This window comes from Pelodiscus sinensis, chromosome 6 (assembly GCF_049634645.1).
Source record: "Pelodiscus sinensis isolate JC-2024 chromosome 6, ASM4963464v1, whole genome shotgun sequence".
Taxonomy (NCBI): domain Eukaryota; kingdom Metazoa; phylum Chordata; order Testudines; family Trionychidae; genus Pelodiscus; species Pelodiscus sinensis.
Window position 1 is genome coordinate 96,298,077 of NC_134716.1, and position 20,575 is coordinate 96,318,651.

At 42.4% G+C, this 20,575-nt stretch overlaps 1 protein-coding gene across 3 annotated transcripts in view; it reads left to right on the forward strand.

The window, feature by feature from the left end:
- Window positions 1–20,575, forward strand: part of ANKRD55 (ankyrin repeat domain 55) — a 211,057-nt gene that overhangs the window by 61,246 nt on the left and 129,236 nt on the right. Inside the window, exon 1 of one of the 3 annotated variants that reach the window (XM_075932439.1) lies at window positions 19,669–19,806. The exons of the other annotated variants lie outside the window; for them this stretch is intronic. The gene's annotated coding sequence lies outside the window, so the exon portion shown is untranslated. Of the gene's footprint in view, window positions 1–19,668; window positions 19,807–20,575 lie in introns of those variants that run through there. 3 annotated transcript variants of the gene reach the window in all.

Consider the following 20,575-nt stretch of genomic DNA (forward strand, 5'->3'; position numbering starts at 1 on the left):
ACGTAGCACTTTGAAGTGCTGCACACTCCTGGCAGGCCTGGAAGAAACTTCACATGCTCTCCCGCCCCCAAGCCCTGATTGGCCTGGGGGTGGGGAAGCGTGCGAAGCCTCCTCCTGCCCTGCAAGGAGCGTGTGGCACTTCAAAGGGCTGCGCACTCCTCGCAGGGTGGGTGTAGGGCATAGGAAACTTTGCACACTCCTCCCGCCCCCCAGCCAATCAGGGCTTGGAGATGGGAGAACATGTGAAGTCTCCTCCCGTCATGCCAGGCGCGCACAGCACTTCAAAGTGCTATGTGCTCCTGGCAGCATGGAGGAAACTTCGTGGGCTTCCCCTGCCCCCAGACTCTAATTGGCCTGGGGATGGGGGAGCATGAGAAGCCTCTTTTCACCCTGCCAGGGGCATGGGTGTTTAGTGGGAAGGGGGGGAAAAGGGGCTCCCCTCCCCCCAGACCAATCATGGTCTGTGGGTGGGGAAGCTGGAAACATCCTGGCCCCGCCACTTCTATTTTAGGCCCCTCCCCTTCCAAGGTGGCCCAGGGCCACTTAAAAAATGTTTGAAGTCGCCCCCGGCCAAAAATTATTGACCACCCCTGTTATAGACTAACAAAACATGTAGATAATATCATGAGCTTTCATGGACACAACCCATTTCTTCAGATGAAGTGGACTGTGCTCATGAAAGCTCATGGACCACTACATGTTTTAGACTCATAGACTTTAAAGTCAGAAGGGACCATTATGATCATCTAGTCTGAGCCCCTGCACAGTGCAGGCCACAGAATTTCACCCACCCCTCCTAAAATAATCCTCTCACCTATATCTCAGATTTTGAAGCCTTCAAATACTTTGAAGACCCCAAGATGCAGAGAATCCTCTAGCTCTGATCTGTGCCCCATGCTACAGAGGAAGGCGAAAAACCTCCAGGGCCTCTGCCAGTCTACCCTGGAGGAAAATTCCTTCCCGACCCCAAATATGGTGATCAGCTAAACCCTGAGCATGTGGGCAAGACTCACTAGCCAGACACCCAGAAAGTTCTCTATAGTAACTCCTATCTTCCCTCCATTGACCTATTTCCCACTGATAATGAATGGTCAATTAGTTACCAAGATCATGTTATCTCATCAAACCATCCCCTTCATAAACCCATCTAGTTTAATCTTAAAACCAGATAGATCTTTTGCCCCCACTACTTCCCTTGGAAGGCCATTCCAGAACCTCACTCCTCTAATGGTTAGAAACCTTCGTCTAATCTCAAATCTAGACTTCCTACTAGCCAGCTTATATCCATTTGTTCTTGTGTCCACATTGGTATTAAGCGTAAATAATTCCTCTCCCTCCCTGGTATTTATCCCTCAAATATATTTAAAGAGTGCAATCATGTCCCCCCTCAGCCTTCTTTTGGTTAAGGTAAACAAGCCAAGCTCCCTGAGTCTCCTTTCATAAGACAGGTTTTCCATTCCTCGGATCATCCTAGTGGCTCTTCTTTGTACCTGTTCCAGTTTGAATTCATCCTTCTTAAACATGGGAGACCAGAACGGCACACAGTATTCCAAATGGGGTCTCACCAATGCCTTGTATAATGGCACTAACACCTCCTTATTTCTACTGGAAATACCTCGCCTAATACATCCCAAGTCCGTATTAGCCTTTTTCACGGCCATGTCACAATGGCGGCTCATAGTCATCCTATAATCAACCAGGACTCCGAGGTCCTTCTCCTCCTCCGTTACTTCCAACTGATGTGTCCCCAGTTTATAACTAAAATTCTTGTTATTAATCCCTAACTGCATAACCTTATACTTCTCACTATTAAATTTCATCCTATTGCTATCACTCCAATTTACAAGATCATCTAGATCTTCCTGTATGATATACCTATCCTTTTCTGAATTGGCAATAGCTCCCAACTTTGTGTCATCCACAAATTTTATCAGGACACTTCCACTTTTGGTGCCAAGGTCAGCGATAGAAAGATTAAATAAAACTGGCCCCAAAACTGATCCCTGAGGAACTCCGCTAGTAACCTTCCTCCAACCTGACAGTTCACCTTTCAATATAACCCACTGTAGTCTCCCCTTTAACCAGTTGCTTATCCACCTCTCAACTTTCATATTATTCCCTATCTTTTCCAATTTAACCAATAATTCCCCATGTGGTACTGTATCAAATGCCTTACTAAAGTCAAGGTAGATTAGATCCACTGCATTTCCTTTATCTAAAAAATCTGTTACTTTCTCAAAAAAGGAGATCAGGTTGGTTTGGCACGATCTACCTTTTGTAAAACCATGTTGTAATTTGTCCCAATTGCCATTAGCCTCAATGTCTCTAACTACTTTCTCCTTCAAAATTTTTTCCAAAATCTTGCATACAACAGGCCGATAGTTACCCGGGTCGCTTTTTTTCCCTTTCTTAAAAATAGGAACTATATTAGCAATTCTCCAGTCAAATGGTACAACCCCTGAGTTTAGAGATTTATTTTAAAATGTTGCTAATGGACTTGCAAGTTCATGTGCCAGTTCCTTTAATATTCTTGAATGAAGATTATCTGGGCCCCCCGATTTACTCCCATTAAGCTGTTCCAGTTTGGCTTTTACCTCATATATGGTAATATCTACCTCCATATCCTTAGTCCCATTTGTTATGTTACCATTATCCCTAAGCTCTTCATTAGCCTCATTAAAGACTGAAGCAAAGTATTTGTTTAGATATTGGGCCATTTCTAGATTATCCTTAACCTCCACTCCATCCTTAGTAATTAGTGGTCCTACTTCCTCTTTTTCTTTTTTTTCCTATTTATATGGCTATAAAACCTTTTACTATTGGTTTTAATTCCCTTTGTAAGGTCCAACTCTCCCTGGCTTTTAGCCTTTCTCACTTTGTCCCTACATGCTCTAACCTCAATAAGGTAGCTTTCTTTACTGATCCCTCCAATTTTCCACTCCTTATATGCTTTCTGCTTTTTCTTAATCACCTCTCTGAGATGCTTGCTCATCCAGCTTGGTCTAACACACCTGCCTATACATTTTTCCCTTTTCTTGGGATATAGGCTTCTGACAGCTTCTCAACTTTAACTTAAAATAATTCTAGGCCTCTTCCACCTCAAGATCCATAATTTCTTTAGTCCAATCAACTTCCCTAACTAATTTCCTTTACTTATTAAAGTTAGCCCTTTTGAAATCAAAAACCCTAGTCTCAGATTTATTTTTTTTTATCCCTACTTGATGAAGGAATTCATCAGCTATCACATCTAGGAAAATCTGAGCCCTATTATTATTACTAGCACTTGTTCTCCAGTCTATATCTGGAAAGTTGAAATCTCCCATGATTACGCAGTTTCCATGAGTATTTACTTCATTAAAAACATTAAAGAGGTCTCTATCCATATCCAAATTGGATCCTGGTGGTCTATAACACACCCCAAGCACTATCCCAGGGGAGGATCTGATCGTTTTCTTTCCCAATGTGATTTTTGCCCAAACAGACTCTGTCTTTTCCATTCCATCACTTTATTTCTTTACAATCTACCTCATCTTTGATATACAATGCGACTCCGCTACCTTTACCCTTATTTCTGTCTTTCCTAAACAGCACATACCCTTCAATACCTGTACTCCAGTCATGCCTAGTATTCCACCATGTTTGTTATTCCTATAATACCTGGTTTCACTTCCTGGACCAATAGCTCTAGTTCCTCCTTTTTGTTACCTAGGCTCCTCGCATTGGTGTACAAACATCTTAATTTTTGCTGTTGTGTTAGTCTGTAAAGTGCTACCAGACCATTTGTTGTTTTTAAAGTTTATCCTGTACAGACTAACTCAGCTACCCCTTGAAGTATTCTGGAATAGCTATTCCTAAATAGCTTATTTTGAAACAGCACGTCTACACTACAGGGAAGCCTCAAAATTACTCTGAGTCAGGCTTCCCTAATGTAGATGCGCAATCTTGATTTAGAGCCCAAGGAGGCACTGGGGAGGAATAACTTAGAATGGCTCTGGGGAGAGGCTATTTCGAAATAGCAGCAGTGGAGCATCTACACACATCTTATTTTTTAAATAGTTGGTGTTATTCCTTGTAGAATTAGGTTTACAGATTTCGGAATAAGTCGCCCATTATTTCAAAATTATTTTGAAATAATGGAATGGCTGTAGACACTTGCATAGTTATTTCAGAATAATGGCTGTTATTCCAAAATAACTTTGCTGTGTAGACATACCCTGAGTCTCCCTAGTAGTCCCTCTTTGCCATGGTCAGTTCTTGCCAGTTTTCCTTCACTTTCTCATACCCATACAAGATTTCCAGGTCTTGCTTGGCTGCTTAAGGTTTTCCTTCAGCCATTGTCCCCATCCCTATCCCATCGCTCTGACCTAATATCTTAACTCTACAGGGATGGGCAGAGATGCAGCACGGGTGCTAGGAGGGCAGCAGCACTCCCTGGCTTGAAGTGGTGTCCATCATATACAACGTTTATAGTTTTGTTCAGTGTCTCTCAGCACTCCCATTATAAAAACGTCCAACACCATTGAGACTTGGTCCTGCTAGTGGACTAGAAGGATCTCTTTCTCCCCTTTCCTGGCTAATCCCTCAATATGTTCACTTGCCTCAGCACACTGTTTCTACACTGAAGGCAGAAAAATGACATCTCTCAACCGGCAAGCAGGGAGGGCAACTTCTGCTAGGAGTGTGTTGAATACAGTTTTCCAACAAACCCCTTCTCACGGCTAGAAAAGAAACAGAGCGGTGAAGGCATGGATAGTTTATGAAGCTGCTCTTTGGGGAATCAAGCTCCTAGCCTGGGGCACTGCCCACACTCCACCCTTGCTCCCCCCCCAGACTCTGCCCCTACTCTTCCCAGGCCCTGCCCCCTCCTCACTGTCTTCCCCTCTTCCCTTCCCCTCCCTGCTCACCCCTTCCAGCCAAATCCCTGAACCGAAATGCAGCAAATGATATTTGAAAAAAAACTGTTCTAAAATTTCTTTCTAGAGAAAATGAAGCATATTTTCTATTCCATGCCAGATTGTGCAGTCTGGACATGCAGAAGGTACTTAATTAAAAGCACTAAATTTGGGAATAAAAATGACAGCCATGTGGGGTTTTTTATGTATACCTTGAAGTTTGTCAGAGATTTATTTGCAAAAACCTTGTAGGAAGGGCAAGTCGGTTATCCTGCTGAACTCAGCATTAAATATTATGGAATATATTATGCAGCTCTTTTCTGTTTTAAATTTTCTTACTCAATATTTCTCAGCTGATTTTATATTTTAAATGTACTCTTAAGCCATCATAAAGTCATCATTCCAGATTACTACATATTTAAACCAGAGCTGTTTAGTTTGGTCATAACGTTTATTGCTTTTAGAAAAAGGGAACACTAATATATTTTGTGTGATCCCCATAACAATAGACATGTTTATGAAATTTCACCACATATTTATGTAGAAAATATGCTTCCAAAGATTTTAGGCATAACAAAGGATTTCATATCTTATTAATGTACTGATTTTGGTGGAGGGTTCTTTTAAAACTAGTTCATCAAGCAAAGAAAGGGACACTCATTTTTCTAACTATCTGTAAGAAAAGGGATGTTGTCCCTTATGGACTCTCTTGAACAGTGGGGAGAAGGGAGAAAGATTGCAGAAGGGATGGACAAAGGACCGAAAGCCTTTGGAATGAAGTTTTGTACTGTAGTAATTAAAATTAAAATGTGTATTTTAAATAAGTCTTTTAAAGACTTGATTTAAAAAACTGTGTTTGAAAACCCAAGGATTTAAGGCTAAAGCTGAACACTCCGATTATGTATCTAAAAGTTTCCGTAAGGTTTTTTTTTTTTTTAGAGATGTGATTTCATAGTCTTCATCAACACACTAATGAAATATTTAAAGCAAATTTTAAACTAAAGTCCTGTAGACATAAGAACGGCCAGAGTGGGTCAGACTAAAGGTTCATCTAGCCCAGTATCCGGTCTCATAATGACAAGTGCCCCAGAGGGAATGAACAGAACAGGTAATAACCAACTGATCCATCCCCTGTTCCCCATTTCCAGCTTCTGACAAACACAGGCTATGGACACCATTCCTATTCATCCCGGCTAATAGCCCTTGATGGATCTCTCCTCCATGTATTTATCTATTTCTTTTTTGAACCTGTTAAAGTCCTGGTCTTCACAACATCCTCTGTCAAGGAGTTCCACAAATTGACTATGTGTTGTGTGAAGAAATACTTCCTTTTATTTGTTTTAAACCTGTTAGTTATTAATTTTATTTGATGACCCCTAATTTCTTGTGTTATGGAAACAAGTAAATAACTTTTCCTTATTTATTTTCTCAACGCCAATCATGATTTTATAGATCTCTATCATATCCCCCTTAGTCTCCTCTCTTCTAAGTGGAAAAGTCCCAGTCTTATTCATGTGTCCTTATATGGCAGCCGTTCCAAACCCTTAATAATTTTTGTTGCCCTTTTCTGAACTTTTTCCAATGCCAAAATATCTTTTTTAAGATGAGGCGACTACATCTTCATGCAGTATTCAAGATGTGGGCATACCATAGTTTTATATTGATGCAATAATTGTCTTATTCTCTATCCCTTTTTTAATGGTCCCTAACATTCTGTTTGTTTGGTTTTTTTGACTGTTGTTGCACATTGAGTGGATGTCTTCAGAGAACTATCCACAATGATCAGACATGTTACAGTAATGCACAACTATTTTTGTCAGTGAATTCTGAAACTAATAGTATATACCTCCGGATTGGCACATGCCAGTTAAATGGCTTCATTAACACTTAATGACTCTTTTACAGGTTCAGTGTTGTGCTAATAGATCTGGCAAGCTGGAAGGCTTTTCTCTTAAGTTAACAGAGCTTCTCACCAGGCTGCAACAGCCTGCTGTGGGAATCTGTAGGAACCGTCAGAATAGAGATAGGAAGAGGGAAGAGGTTAGGCAATAAGATCCCAGGAAGACATTACCTCCCCTTGCTTCTTATACCCACCGCCCATGGGAGAAGGAGTTGGAAAATGGGACAGAAAGCTGGAGCCTACGGCCAAGGACTGGAAGTTAGGCAGGTCTGTTCCCGAGCTGCGGAGAGGAGAGCGTGAGTGGAACTGCAAGGAAATAGGGCATGTAGTTACTAGAAACAGAGAATAATCCTTATTCTGCTACTCCTTTACTGTTCAATTGCAGGATTTAGCCAAGGTCTGTAAGTGCAGGGAAACCTTACTGTCTCCAGAGCCTTGAGGGTAGATTGGCAGTTCTGTACATGTCGGGACTGAGTGGTCCTGAACCAGGGAGTTTGTCAGAACAGGGGAGGTTAAGGCTCCTCTCCCAGCTGTCTGCTCTGCTTCTGGGTATCAGCCTTGGCCACTGGGCTCCACTCATGTTCCCAGCTGGGGCTGCACTCCCTGCCACTGGCCCTGCTACCTCCACCTCAGCGAGGGATGGACTCCTCACCACCAGCCCCGGATGGGGCTGTGCTTCTGACCACCAATCCACCCCAGGCCTCTCTGCCAGACACCAGCCCCACTGACACCAGCCTGGCCCAGACTGCACTCCTGACCTTGGCCAGCTGGGAGACTCTGGTCCAGCAATATCTGTGGGCCTGCCAGATCATAGATGTTGCCAGAGAGAGTCCTGGATTTTAGAGGCTCAACTTGTCCATTTAAGTGTTGGGCTTTCTTCTACCAGTTTCATGATAAAAATGAATGAAAACAGATTGTTGCAGAGGACCAGGTTAGAAGCTTGTTTTCCTTTCTTATTTTAAGTGCTGTGCTTCAGCATGTCTACTGTATGGTTTTTCCACTCTTTCACGTAGAACTTTCAAACTTAAATGGCTCAAATATGGAGGGAAATCTTAGATTTTATATTAGCCTATGTGTTTGCACATGGGTGTTTCTAATTGAGAAGAGCACCAGGTTGAAGGAAAAGAAACACATTCTTGAAAACTGTGTCTGCTGAAGTTAATAATCTGGGCCAAAAAAAGTTGAAATGATTGACTAACAATAACTGAGGGTCAGAGAGAAAACATGTTGAATAGAGTCTGCAGCACATACACTAAGAAGGGAAGTTCCTTGAGGCATGTGGATACATGCAAGCTGTTGATCTTCAAAATAATCTATCAGAAATATTCATGTGGCTCACCAGGAAGGGAAAATACCTTGTGGGCTAACCCAGATTTAATATAAGGTTATAGCTATGAGAATGCTTGCAAAGTTTTATAGAGGAACCAATCAAATGTGAAATGAAGGATGCCATTATGCTAGGATACATCTATGGCTCATTCAATAGTGTTTGGTTTTTCTTGTGACCGAAACACAACAAAGAAGTCTGTCTGTGATGCTGCCACTTATGATAATGATCCTTGAAGTGAGTACTTCAGTAAATGGAGAAGTGTGACACGTTTCCAAAATTTGTACTGCTGGGGGAAAATGATTTAAACATCTCCTATTCCCAAGAAGAGGTGGAAAGCTGGCCAAAAGCAAATCAGCCATCACCAGCATCTGGAGTCACGTAAGCGCTCACCAAAAGTGCATCATCTTCCAAAAACCATCCCATGAATTCCAAAGAAACTTTAAAGGTGATTTTTGAATCCATTCACATGTTCTCTCTAATGTCAATCACAATGATGATAATAAGTGACATTCACACAGGCACTGCTGATTTGGCATTATGTGGAAACAGAAGACATGGAAGAAAAGAAACTAAAATGCCAGAGCTCTTAAAATTTTATTTTTACAGTAGCTATAAATAAATTAAATTAAGACCTCAGCTTTTTAGCAACCTTTTTCTAAGCAAATAGAGCACAGCTTCATTAAGGAACATCACTTGCTAACAATCTGCAAAAGATGTCTGCCATGCGGAGTAATCCATTAGCAAAGCTAGAACACTGCTGCACATATTTTGTGTAGGTTTCCCCCCATGTTTTTAGATAGTAAATCTTTGCTTTTTGAAACAATCTGGAACAGTGGCTGAAGTTCATTCATCCAACAATTCATCTCTGGTGCAGGTTTAAGTCAACTGGCAACACATGCCTTAGCTCGCTGAACCTGGAAAGGCCTACACCTCCCACACCACTGGCTTTCAAATTGGAAATTCCTCTGCACAAAAGGCTCAGCCCACGGGACTTCTCCAGACAAACAATCAGCCTGCAGTGCTTCAGTGGGCATAAGAGCTTTGGCTAGGAGCCATTCACTATCATTAAAAGTGTTTATAAAAAAATGTTCATTTTTGGCCAGCTTTTTCCCAAGGCCTGCCCTCCACCCCCACATCTTCAGTGGAATGTGTTAATAATTTGCTTTGTGGAGATGAAAGACTCTTTGATAGGAGCAGCATAAACACATCTCAATCTGCTCAAAGGTCTTTGTCCCACAATAGAGGCATAGTTTCTGTACAGTGGCTTGAATGGAAAAAACAGACACATTTCTGAATCACTCATTTTTACTACCCCTTTTCTCTCTCTTTCTTTCTTCCTGATAGTCACTTACAAACCCTCGTGAGGAATACAAACACGCAAATGGATCCAGGCACATATCCTTTGTAATGGTGAGCAGAGTGCTTTTAAAAAAATCTTATCTGCAAAGGTTTTCATAAGTCAAGGTGACAAAGGTCAAAAGTCACATGGAATCATGCCCCTCTCCCACAATAGAAAGACTGAGTGGTAAAAAAGACCAGTACTTTTCTACTGCTGGTTCCAGAATATCAGCTGCTACCATTGCTAGATCTTTTCTTTAACAGTAGAATACTGTCACATACAGTGTATAGTGCAATTTACTAATGCTTTGGGTCATCAGGACTGTCTATTATAAAAGAGAAAAATGCGCATTATAACTGCCTTTAAAATACAATAACAATAAGTGCCAGGTAACCACTGACTCTTAATGCAAGTCTTTTGTTGACCATTCTGATCTGCTCTATACCTTTCTTTTATATCTGTTTCTTTAGTTTGACACCCCAGTAATGTGCTATATTATGCCATCCTTGAAATCATCTAGATTTCATACAAGATATAGACCTACTCATGACATGGCCAGTTGTCTCTTCTTTGGGCTAAATGTGGCCAAATAAGTCATGCAAAAGCAGCTTGTTTCTTGTAACAGCACTCTAGCTTTGTCATCATCTTCAGAATGTCCTTCACCTGGGTTTGTTCACTTTCCTTGTCTGATTCCTTGTGTCTACATGTGATGAAAATGACCCATCCTTCCATGCTATGCTTTCCAGTTAGAACTTCATCCATATTGCAGAAAGTGTTCATGTTCTTTCTGAGCACATTAATACACTGTTATTAAAAATAAACCTTTCCTCCCAGCCATTCTAGACCTGTCTAGAGTACTGCCGGGTGAAAACTAGAAAAGCTTTACCAATGTAGTTATATCAGCAAACGCTCTTAGTGTAGAGATTATATCTGCAAAAACATGAAGGGGGAGAGGGAGGTTTGGGTTGGTTGTTGCCAGTATAAGTGAATATACATTAACTATTTCTTGTGAAACTCTTGCCGAGGAAAAGGAAGTGTGTTTAGCAAACAGGCTCTCGAATATGTTAATTAAGACTTAGGAAAACTTTCAGAGGTACCTAAGGGTATGTCTACTCTGCAATAAAAGACCCACAGCAAAGCCACAGAATGTCTGGGTCAGGTGAGTCAAGCTCACAGTGTTCAGGCTTTAGGGCTACGCAACAGCAGTGTAGACCAGGGCATCTGACAGAATAGTCAGGCCCCTCCGCAAGGTGAAGGGGGCTAGCTCCATGGTCCCAGAAGGGGTAGGGCCTCAGGCAGAAGGGGAAGGGCTCTGGCTAGCCTCCCCCGACAATCCTTCATCACCACCCAGAGCTCGTCACCCAGCACTCCAGCAGTGATTTAAAGGGCCTGGGGCTCAAACCGCTACCTCTGCTGCAGTAGTGGGGGTAACAGCTGGGAGCTCCAAACCTTTTTGAATCACCAGGCTCCGGGGCAGTTGCCCCCTTTGCCTTTCTCTGTCAAAAGGCTTAATATAGACATCTGGGCTCAAGGTGAAGCATGGGCTCTCAGACTCTTCTCCCCTGCCCCTCATCATAGCTATAACCTAAGCTCAATCGACAACTCTGCAATTTTGCACATGCCTATAAAAGGTTGTTACAAAGATACTGGCGAAAAATTGTTTCTGTTAACCTCTGAGGATAGGACAAGAAGCAACAGGCTTAAATTGCAGCACAAGAGATTTAAGTTGCACATTAGAAAAAAAATGTCTAATTGTCGGGGTAGTTATGCACTGGAATAAATTGCCTAGGGAGGTGATGAAATTGCCATTATTGAAGGCTTTTAAGAATAGGTTAAACAAACACCTATCGGGAATGGTCTATTTATTATGTAGTCCTGCCTTGAGTGTGGGAGACTGGACTAAGTGACCTAGTGAAGCCCTTCCAGCCCTATGAGTCTATACATGCTGCAGCCTGAGCCCCTGCAAGCCCAAGCCACAGGCCAGCCACCATTTTTTTAAATTGTAATATAGACATATCTTAAGTGACCGAGGAAAATAAAGTGATTTAGGCATTTACAGCTAGATTCAAAGAAACTTAGGCACTGCAACAATGTGCCTTAAAGCTGCTAACTTTTAGGTATCCAGTGAAGTCCATGTCCTTGTATTAGGTGCTCAGATTCCCTTTACAATGCATGGGGAGAGTTAGACCTCTTAGTGTGGGCTCCACAGAAACCAGCATGCTGAGCAGGCAGCTGCCTAAGCTAGCCAGTTGGAAATGCCAGGGAAAGAGGTACGGGAGTTAAGCACACACGTTCAACTCTTCGACATTAGGCAGACAGAGTAGGTAATTGGACTTGGGTTTCTAAGGGAGTGTTTCTAATCACTGGATTAAAAATTATCAAGTGTGGCTCCACCTTCCACTCCAGCTGTTTTGTGTTATTTCTGCAATGTGTTGTTCAGAGTGTGCCTAACAGCTTGGGTGCTGCAGGCACCACAGGTGGGAAATGCCATGTTTGAGGATCCTACCAGGGTTAAGGACTGAGTTGGGAGCCTGTGGGGGTTAGCACTAAGCAGCTGTGCATAAACCTCACTAGCAGATTTTTAGATGCTGAAGGGATTTTATCAGTGGGAATTTAGGTTCCTGGAAGTTTTATGCATGTGCACGTTTAGGTAGCAGTTAAACAGGGGTTCTGTGAATGCCAGCGGTGCCTAAATATTGGCTTTAAGTGCCTAAAGCAGAAACCTATGTCCATTTGTGAATCTAATTAAGACCATGAGTCCCATTGACTTTCACTAGCACTCAGGCTTCTAAGTGCCTAAGCAGGGATCATCAATAGGAAGGCTGCAAGCCAAATACAGACCCTCAGACACTTTTGAATGGACCATGGCACCTTTTTTGTTTACTAATTATTACCGTTATTATCATTTTTGTTATTTTTGTCTGGAGTCTGGACCTTGACTAAGAAATTTGGACTTTAACAAAAATAATTTAACACTGTTGGCCTGAAGCCCTGCTCTGTACAACAGCTTTAGGTCAGCATAAGCTGCCTTGCATTGACCTAGCTATGAAAATGTCTTCACTTAAATTTGGTTCCCACTGAGGTAAATATCTGTGTCAATTTAGCAACTCCACCGCCCTGAGCATCACCATCAACATAATTATGTTGACCCAGTATCGGTGTAGACACTGCATTGCTTATGTCAATGGTTACTGTCTTTCAGAAACCATCCCACCATTCTGCACACTGACAATACAATTGATACAAGTGTTCCTAGTGACAACATGCACCTCCAACAAATGGAGCCAAGTGTGCACACATACAAGTGATTTTAGGGTGACAATTTGGTAGTGCAGACGTGGCCTAAAGTCACATTGTGAAAATGGAGACTGACATTCCTAAGACTCTTAGGGTGCATCCACACAGCAGGACTTAACTTGAAATAATTGCATAGCTTATTTCAAAATACCTTATTTTATTGGGAGCATCTACACAGCACTTATTTCAAAATAGAGCACTCTTCCTTCAATTTCCCTTACTCCTCGTACAATGATGGTTACAGGAGTCATAGTAAGAAGTCCTCCAGCTTGACAGTATTTTGACACGATTTAGAAATAACTGCCTGCTATGTATACACGGACTAAGTTTATTCGAAATAACACTAGTTATTTCTAAACAATGTTGCTGTTAGGCAACCCTTAGGCACTTTTGAAAAAATTACCCCTAAGATAGACAAAAAAGATGGAATTTAAAATCTTTTGAGCTGATTGTTTGAATGTAGAAACTATGATGGGTTTAAAGTAATTTAAGGGTTTAAAAATATGTCTTGTCTCTCTGATATCCCTGGGACAGATATGGCTACAACCCCACTGCATACTTATTTAACACCCGTCAGATGACAGGCCCAATTACATTTTCTTCGTTCACATGCACATGCTCATCTTGAGCTCATATTTCCTTCCTCGTGTATTCCTTTCTAGCCAACAGATTCCATAGGCCTCCAAGCAAGGTGAGGAGGGGGTGGTTCCATGCCCCCATAAGGGGCGAGGCCAAAGTAGCCAACCCTTAATACTGCCTCTTCCCCTCCCCTCCCCCCCACTAAGAACTGCACAATGCATGCGGAGTGGTGCTCCGGTGGTGATTTTAAAGGCCTGGGGCTCTGACCACTACCATTGCCACAGTAGCAGCCATGGTGGCCAGGAGCCCTGGGCTTCTTTAAACTGCTGGGGCAACTGCCCCCTTTGCCTCATGGCCTGTTCCCTTCTAAAATCATTGCTGCAGATCTTCAAATTTCAGCACAAACTGCCAAATCTCTCCCCATTTAATATTTCCCTGTTAATATTACCATCAAGGTTACAGCTTCAATTGTGGTTTGTTTGAACCCGCTCCTGGTCTTAGCACGACCGCCTCTGTACAGGCATCTGGAAAAATAGGATCCACAAGGAGTCCTGATGTCATCTGTTGTCATACACCTTTGTGCCTGTGCAAATTAGAAGTGAATATATCTTTATTAAAACATCTTCATGAATATTTTTATTAATATTATTATTAATGATGACATGGTCTTGAAAACTTGTTGCTCAGTTATGGCATGGTGTGTATTTTCTTCCAATCTACCAGTTAAAAATTGTAGAGCTTTTGTAACGGTGTGCAGCAACCCTTAATACTGCAGCACTCTTTTTTAAAATAACCTGTTTCACAACCTGTCGTGAAGGATTGTCTTAAATAAAAATCAAAAGAAATATAGTCTCTCAATTCAATTCCGGGTTAAAGCTGACAATTCCATCTGAGTTTTGATCTGGGTGATTTGGATTCATTCATTCCGGAAACTTAGGAAATGCTATGTGACTATAAATTGAAGAAAATATTTGCACAAACCCTTGAGAACAGGAACCACTAAGCATAACAAACCTCTATTGTGTGGTCTATAGAAAGCCTTTGTGTATTTGCTATTGCTGTGAGTCTTCCAAATTCTTTTTCTTAGTGTGTGAACAAATGCTTAGTTCTAAGAAGACATGTTGTGGTGGTGTTAGTTTGGAGCAAATGGTGAGGAATGGTCCATGAAGAAGCTGAGCAGCAAGAAAAGTTTTTGCTTTCTGCTTTGGTATTTGATAGGAATAATTTCTTGAGGCAGTGTTACCCTCTTGGAACAGTGTGGTGAGTTGAGATTACTAACAGAACAGATTATTCTGCTGTTTGAACTCTGCTGTGTAGGGCTGTTGAGTGAATATGTTTCACATCCCTGATTTCTCCTCCACTACAAAAACAACCCACGGGGCTCTGAATATTTATTACTGTCCAGCAGTAGGTTAACTCGGGTGTCAGAAAAAGACTCTAGAAGGTATGCTAACTATGTAAAATATCTAAAAACAGTTAACTCTAAGTTAGACTTTTCCCATATTGCCTTAACTATTGTCCTTTTCCAGACCACTATCTATGTTCCCTTCTTACCTGTATGTAAGCCTCAGTTTCAGAAGACTTACAGGCACACGGCCATGATGCAGTTTCTGCAGGCTGCCTTCCTGGTCCTGACCGGGCTTGACACCAAGCTCATTCTGGGGACCCTCTCCCTGGGCGCGGGAGCAAAACCCTTGCGACTGCAACCCACTGTGGAGAGGCATGTCTGGAGGCTGGACACCAGTTCCGACTGGTGGAATCAGCTGGTCATGGAGCAGTGGGATGACCAGCAATGGCTCCAAAATTTCCACATGTGGAAGGCCACCTTTTTGGAACTGGCTCACCCCTGCCCTCCAACGATGCAATACCCACCTGCAGCCTGCCATCCCCCTGGAGAAGCAGGTTGCCATCGCTGTTTGGAAGCTCAACACCCCAGACAGCTTCCCTCTTATCCCCACTCCACCCCCCATAGCCCCTCTCTCCACCCCCCTTTCCCAAGGGACTCCCTTTTCCAGGATTCCTCCCCCCCCATGGCAGGGACTGCAGCCCAAGTGTGCCTTACCTCCACGAGGAGGGCCCCGGTGGTGGACTTCCCCGTGCAAACTGGTTGCTGACTGATTGGGTAGCTGTCTTCCCCATCCACATGCACCTTTTTCCAAAAGAGCTCTTTTGGAAAAAGGTAGCTGTCTTCCCCATCCACATGCACCTTTTTCCAAAAGAGCTCTTTTGGAAAAAGGCTTCTTCCTCATAGAAAGGATTAACAATGCCAGAAAAATCCCTCTGTTCTTTTTATTTTCTTTTGAAAGAATGCAATTATAGTGTGGAAGTCATTGAATTTTTTGGGGGAAAACAGCTGTTTTTCTGAAAAAAAGTCTGTAGTGTACACATACCCGCAGATATACCCTAGATCATTAGGGTGGTGGATTTTAGTTTGGTAACAAGTCAAGCTCAACAAGAAAAAAGAAAGGACTTTGCCTTTACAAGCATTGTATCCCCAGGAACAGGGATTCTATTTTGCTTTACATTCCCAATCTACAATTTGGAGTCTTGTTTTGTAATGATGGCTGAACAAAGCTTTCAGTGAAGCCTACTTGACCTTGCAGTGGTGATAACACAGAACTGATTTTGCAATGCACTGGCTCACTGGGCCAGCAGGAGCAGAACTGACATTACAGACCATGGCAAAGTAGCTGTAGGTGAGAGTGAAAAGAGGTAGAACAGCTCTTCATGGCATAGACAGACCAGCAGCAGAGAGCCACCCCTTGACTACCACTTAACCTTACTGGACCTATGAATGTGGGGTTTCTGGTGGAACAAAGAATTTTCAATAAGTTGGATATTCACTGTTTTTGGAACTGTGGGACTGAGCACACTTCTGATGAACTGATCTGGGTTACTTGTTTTCTTATGTGTAAATACAGAAAGAAATGTCATATTTCTTTTGTTTTCCTTTTCCACAAATACAAAAATCTGTTATTCCATGTTCCAAAAGACAGTGTGCTTGTGAATAGGATGAACCACCTGCAAAGGTGACCAGATAGGTTATACTTTAATTTCACTGAGCTCGTAGCAAGAAGAGGGAGTGAAAAAAAGGAAGCCTAACCAGATTTAATCCAGCTCTTGTTGCTGCCATTGCACCTGGTGGAAGGTGTAGTTGTATTGACTTATGAACAAGCATTCCTTTTTTATGTGTGCCCGTTCATGTTTGTGTTCTTCTCTCTAGCATGATTCCAGGAATGGCTAATAATGTTCTATCCCAGAAGACAAATCTAGAACAAATTCTTCCTCCCTTCCAGGGGATAGATTCCTATTAATTCAAAGCCCAATCCTGCAGCTGTCCTAAAACCCATGAGAAATGTTCACTCACATAAGCAGTCCCATTGAGGTAACAGGAATAAGGATCAAGTGCTTGAGATTTATGGTAACCTATGTATTTGCTTGAATAAAAACCATTCAGATCTGATGTTTTAAAAGTTAGCGCTAAATATAAAGCATTTCTGAAAAACTTTTAATGAAAGTAGGAAACCTTATTCTCTACAAAGGAGGACAATTGTGGGCTCTTTCTGTCTTGTTCTGGATGTTACCTTTTGGGTTTGGAAGTTTGCTTCTGTCTCAAATTGTTCAGGGCTCTGAGAATAATAACACTGAACAGTTATTTCTAGTGTGGACTATAAGAGGGAATAATTCAAGGCATCCTCAATCCATGTCATGATGTGAGCATGTCTCTTTCACTATGCAGTTCCCAGGCTATAATGCCTTTCTGTTCATTATTCTTAAACAAATGCTACCCTTGAGATTACTTAAATAGTTCTGAGTTGTGTCTGGGGAAACATTAGAAACACATGCTGAAAGTATGACTATTCTGTAGATGAAAGGATTGTGAATGTCCATTTTTGTGCCAATGCTGGCATGGAAGATAGTGTGAAGCAAGATGAGTGTTTTAGAGAAACTTGTCAGTACTGATATTCTAATAGCAAAGCTTTCTAAATATTCATTCCTGATAAGCTTTTCACACACCCTCCTTGGCTTGTGAGTTCATTAATTTTTAACATAAGAATTGTTTGAGAAGCAATGAATACCATTAATTTTGCAATCTGCTTATGAATAGAGTGTAGATTTGTTTATTTTATTTATTATAAAGAGCATATGTAGGTCCCTTAGATTTCAGAGCCTAATGTAACATTGTCACCATTTTAAAAACTCAACATTTTGAGAACAGATAAGTACAGAGTTATTCCTTATTCTAAGTATGGGGAGAAAATATGGAAACTCAGAGAAGAGCATGTAGCAGTTGTTGGTAAATGCAGATGTGTTAATGGCAATTGCTGTTTTCAGGGTATTGTAAAGCAGTTATCATGGATGCCCTGGGACATTAGGATTATACTATGCTGGAAAGATTGCATTTTTCATTTAGTTTTCAAGGCTTGCAAGACAAGCAGCAGAAGTAATGAAGTGAGGAGTTTCCTTGGCAGGTGATGTTTCTTGATTTTCTCGGGGGAAAGCTTTGGGAAACATATTGTGTGTGAATGTGTTATTTTCCCTTAACCCTTACCACCCATTTCTAGTTCAGCAGGTGGTCAGAACTCACAATAAAATTGCCAACCCCCTTCCCAATGCATTCCAACAATGGGTTAAATCTTGCCTTGCATAGGTGGAAGAAAGCACAGGAGCTTCTAAACCACTCTCCCCCAGCATATTCACCCCAACAAGGCAAGATTCCGGCTCTGAAGAGCAAGCAACTAAGGCAGCCCCAGGCCATGAAGTGTTGTGCCCTCTTGCTTGCCTCTGTGCAGGGAGGATAGATTGAAGGTTTCTCCTTTTCAAAGCAAGAATAAATTACACTGCACAATATGTTCCCTCTCCACCCATGACTAGCAGGCTGCCTCTAGGAGGTTGATACCGTCTGTCCCTCCTCACAATGCAGCCCCTGCAGGTCAGATGGCAGAATTTTGTTCTACATGCAGAGAAAATGTCATGGAGTTCAGACTTGCTTTCTGATATAGCAACACAAAGGCACGTGAGCCTTAGAATGATTCTGTTGAGTCCATTTACTCAAACAGAGACAATCAAGAGGAGCGCCCAGGTAGTAAAACATTTGTTGATGCATATTTTACGATTATAGCAGATTCTGAGCATAGAATTAAGATCAGATGTATTCCCCCTGAATTGATTCTGATCATTACGGTACATCTACACAGCAGCATTATTTTGTAATAACGTTCTTTCAAAATAACAAAATGCACATCTACATAGCAAGCCATTATTTCAAAATAATGGCGAGCTGGATGACTTTTTACTCTGATTCATGATAACTCATTTCATGAGGAATAAGGGAAGTCAAAGGAAGAGCGTTCTTCCTTCGTCGTCCAGCTGCATAGACCGCGTCAAAAGCCAAATTAAGCTATTTCGACTTCAGCTATGCAATTGACATAGCTGAAGTTGCATATCTTAATTTGACTTTTGCCCTGCTTGTGCTTGACAAGGTGCTGGAAACAGCTTCATATTGGGCTGTGTGAAAGCCTTGGTGACCTAGAACAAGAAGGGCAGAGAGTGTGGTTCAGGTATACAGGCACACTTACACTTTCTGGTAGCTTGATGAATTAGGTAATTAGCTCACCAGCTGGAGAAACCAGGAAGGAAAGCAGGTAATATAAAAGGAAAACCTAGGGACTAGGTGAGCTTTCCACATAACTGCTGCTATAGAGCTGTACCTGGAGTTGAAGGAGACAAACAATACATGTGTGTGGTAAAGGTGGACCTGTGTGCTGCTTAATTCACCAAGAGGGCTAGCTAGTCATGAGATTCCAGGATGGGAAAGGGGGTTTCTCTGAGTTGCACTTGATAGCCAGGAAACTTGAGAAGCAGCTGGGGTTGCCAACTCTTGGAACCAGAGGGACCGAATGCCATTTGTGGCAATATTGTCTGGTCTGTAGGGGAGGAAAAAAAGACAAGATTCCTTAAGGCTGTGACTGTAAGACAGGGGTCTAGGGGGGAGGAGGAGGGGAATACTTCAGCCAGCCAGGATAAAACCTGCTACCTATGAGGGGCAAATGGTCACTTTGGGCAGTCCCACTTATATATGGAATGTGGCCTGAGGAGAGAGTGTATCTGGGTCATGCTCACTAGTGCAGAGCAGGCTGGTGACTTCAGAACGGGAGTGCTATAGGCAGGGAAGGCATACATGAGAAGGGGGAGAAGGATCCTATCCAGTTGCACCAGTCCCATTGGAAGTACTTGGGAGGTGCTGGTGGAAAATGGTTGTGGTAATAGGATCCTGGCCCCATCCTTTGGGCAGGGGAACTGACTGGACCTCATTCCTTTTAAGGAGAAGAACGGACCTTGAAGGAAGAAACCTCAATGGGGAATCAGGAAAAGAGGGGTTGAGGTTAAGCACAGGACCCCGAGCCCATGGAGAGAGATATGAGAGAACCCTAAATGGAAGACAAGAAGCTGAGAAAGTGGGGACCAGGTTAGGAAAGAAGTGGGGAAATGAAAACTCTAGACACATACCAAGAAAGCAAGGCCCAGGTAGAGAATCTGGGCAAAAGAGAAGCTGGAAAGGAGGGCACAGGAGCAGGAATCACCTACCCAAGGACAGCCAGAAGAAAGGGCGAGAAGCCATGCCATTGTCTGGGACCAGGAGGAAGGAGTCTAACTCCTAAAGGGGATCAGAGACCCTTGGAATGTAAGGGGTTAGCTGAGGTAGAAACCCCAGAGTATTTTTTCAAAGAATGAGGTAGATCCCAAGGCAAAGTCTGTGGGTTGTCCCTAGGACTAAACAGCATTGTGGGGATAACCCTTGCAGAAAAGCACTTATTCTGTGGATACAGGATGGGGAAACCTATGGAAAGGCAAACTAAGGAAAATTCAGAGGTGGTGAGGAATCGCTGCCTCCACAAGGAAGGTAGAGATTACTCGGGGAGAAAGCTCAACCCATAGTGAAAAAGGAGGAGCTAGCCAAACAGGGAACATAAAGGGGACAGGTATGTGACAGGATGCTGTTAACAGCTTCAACTGGGGTTCTGTTAGCCTACACCCTATTTACTCAACTGCGAGATCTAAGGTAGAAGGGAGTACTTACACCTGCTGGTAACTTGACGAGTTAATGAAGGGAGAAAAGCATGCACGCAGTACAAACGTAGGGCTAACCCAGGGAGTAGAAGAGAGTTCCTGTATGCTGTATGACTGTGTTGTACAAACAATAAACACACATTGTGTACATATCTTGGTGGATCTGT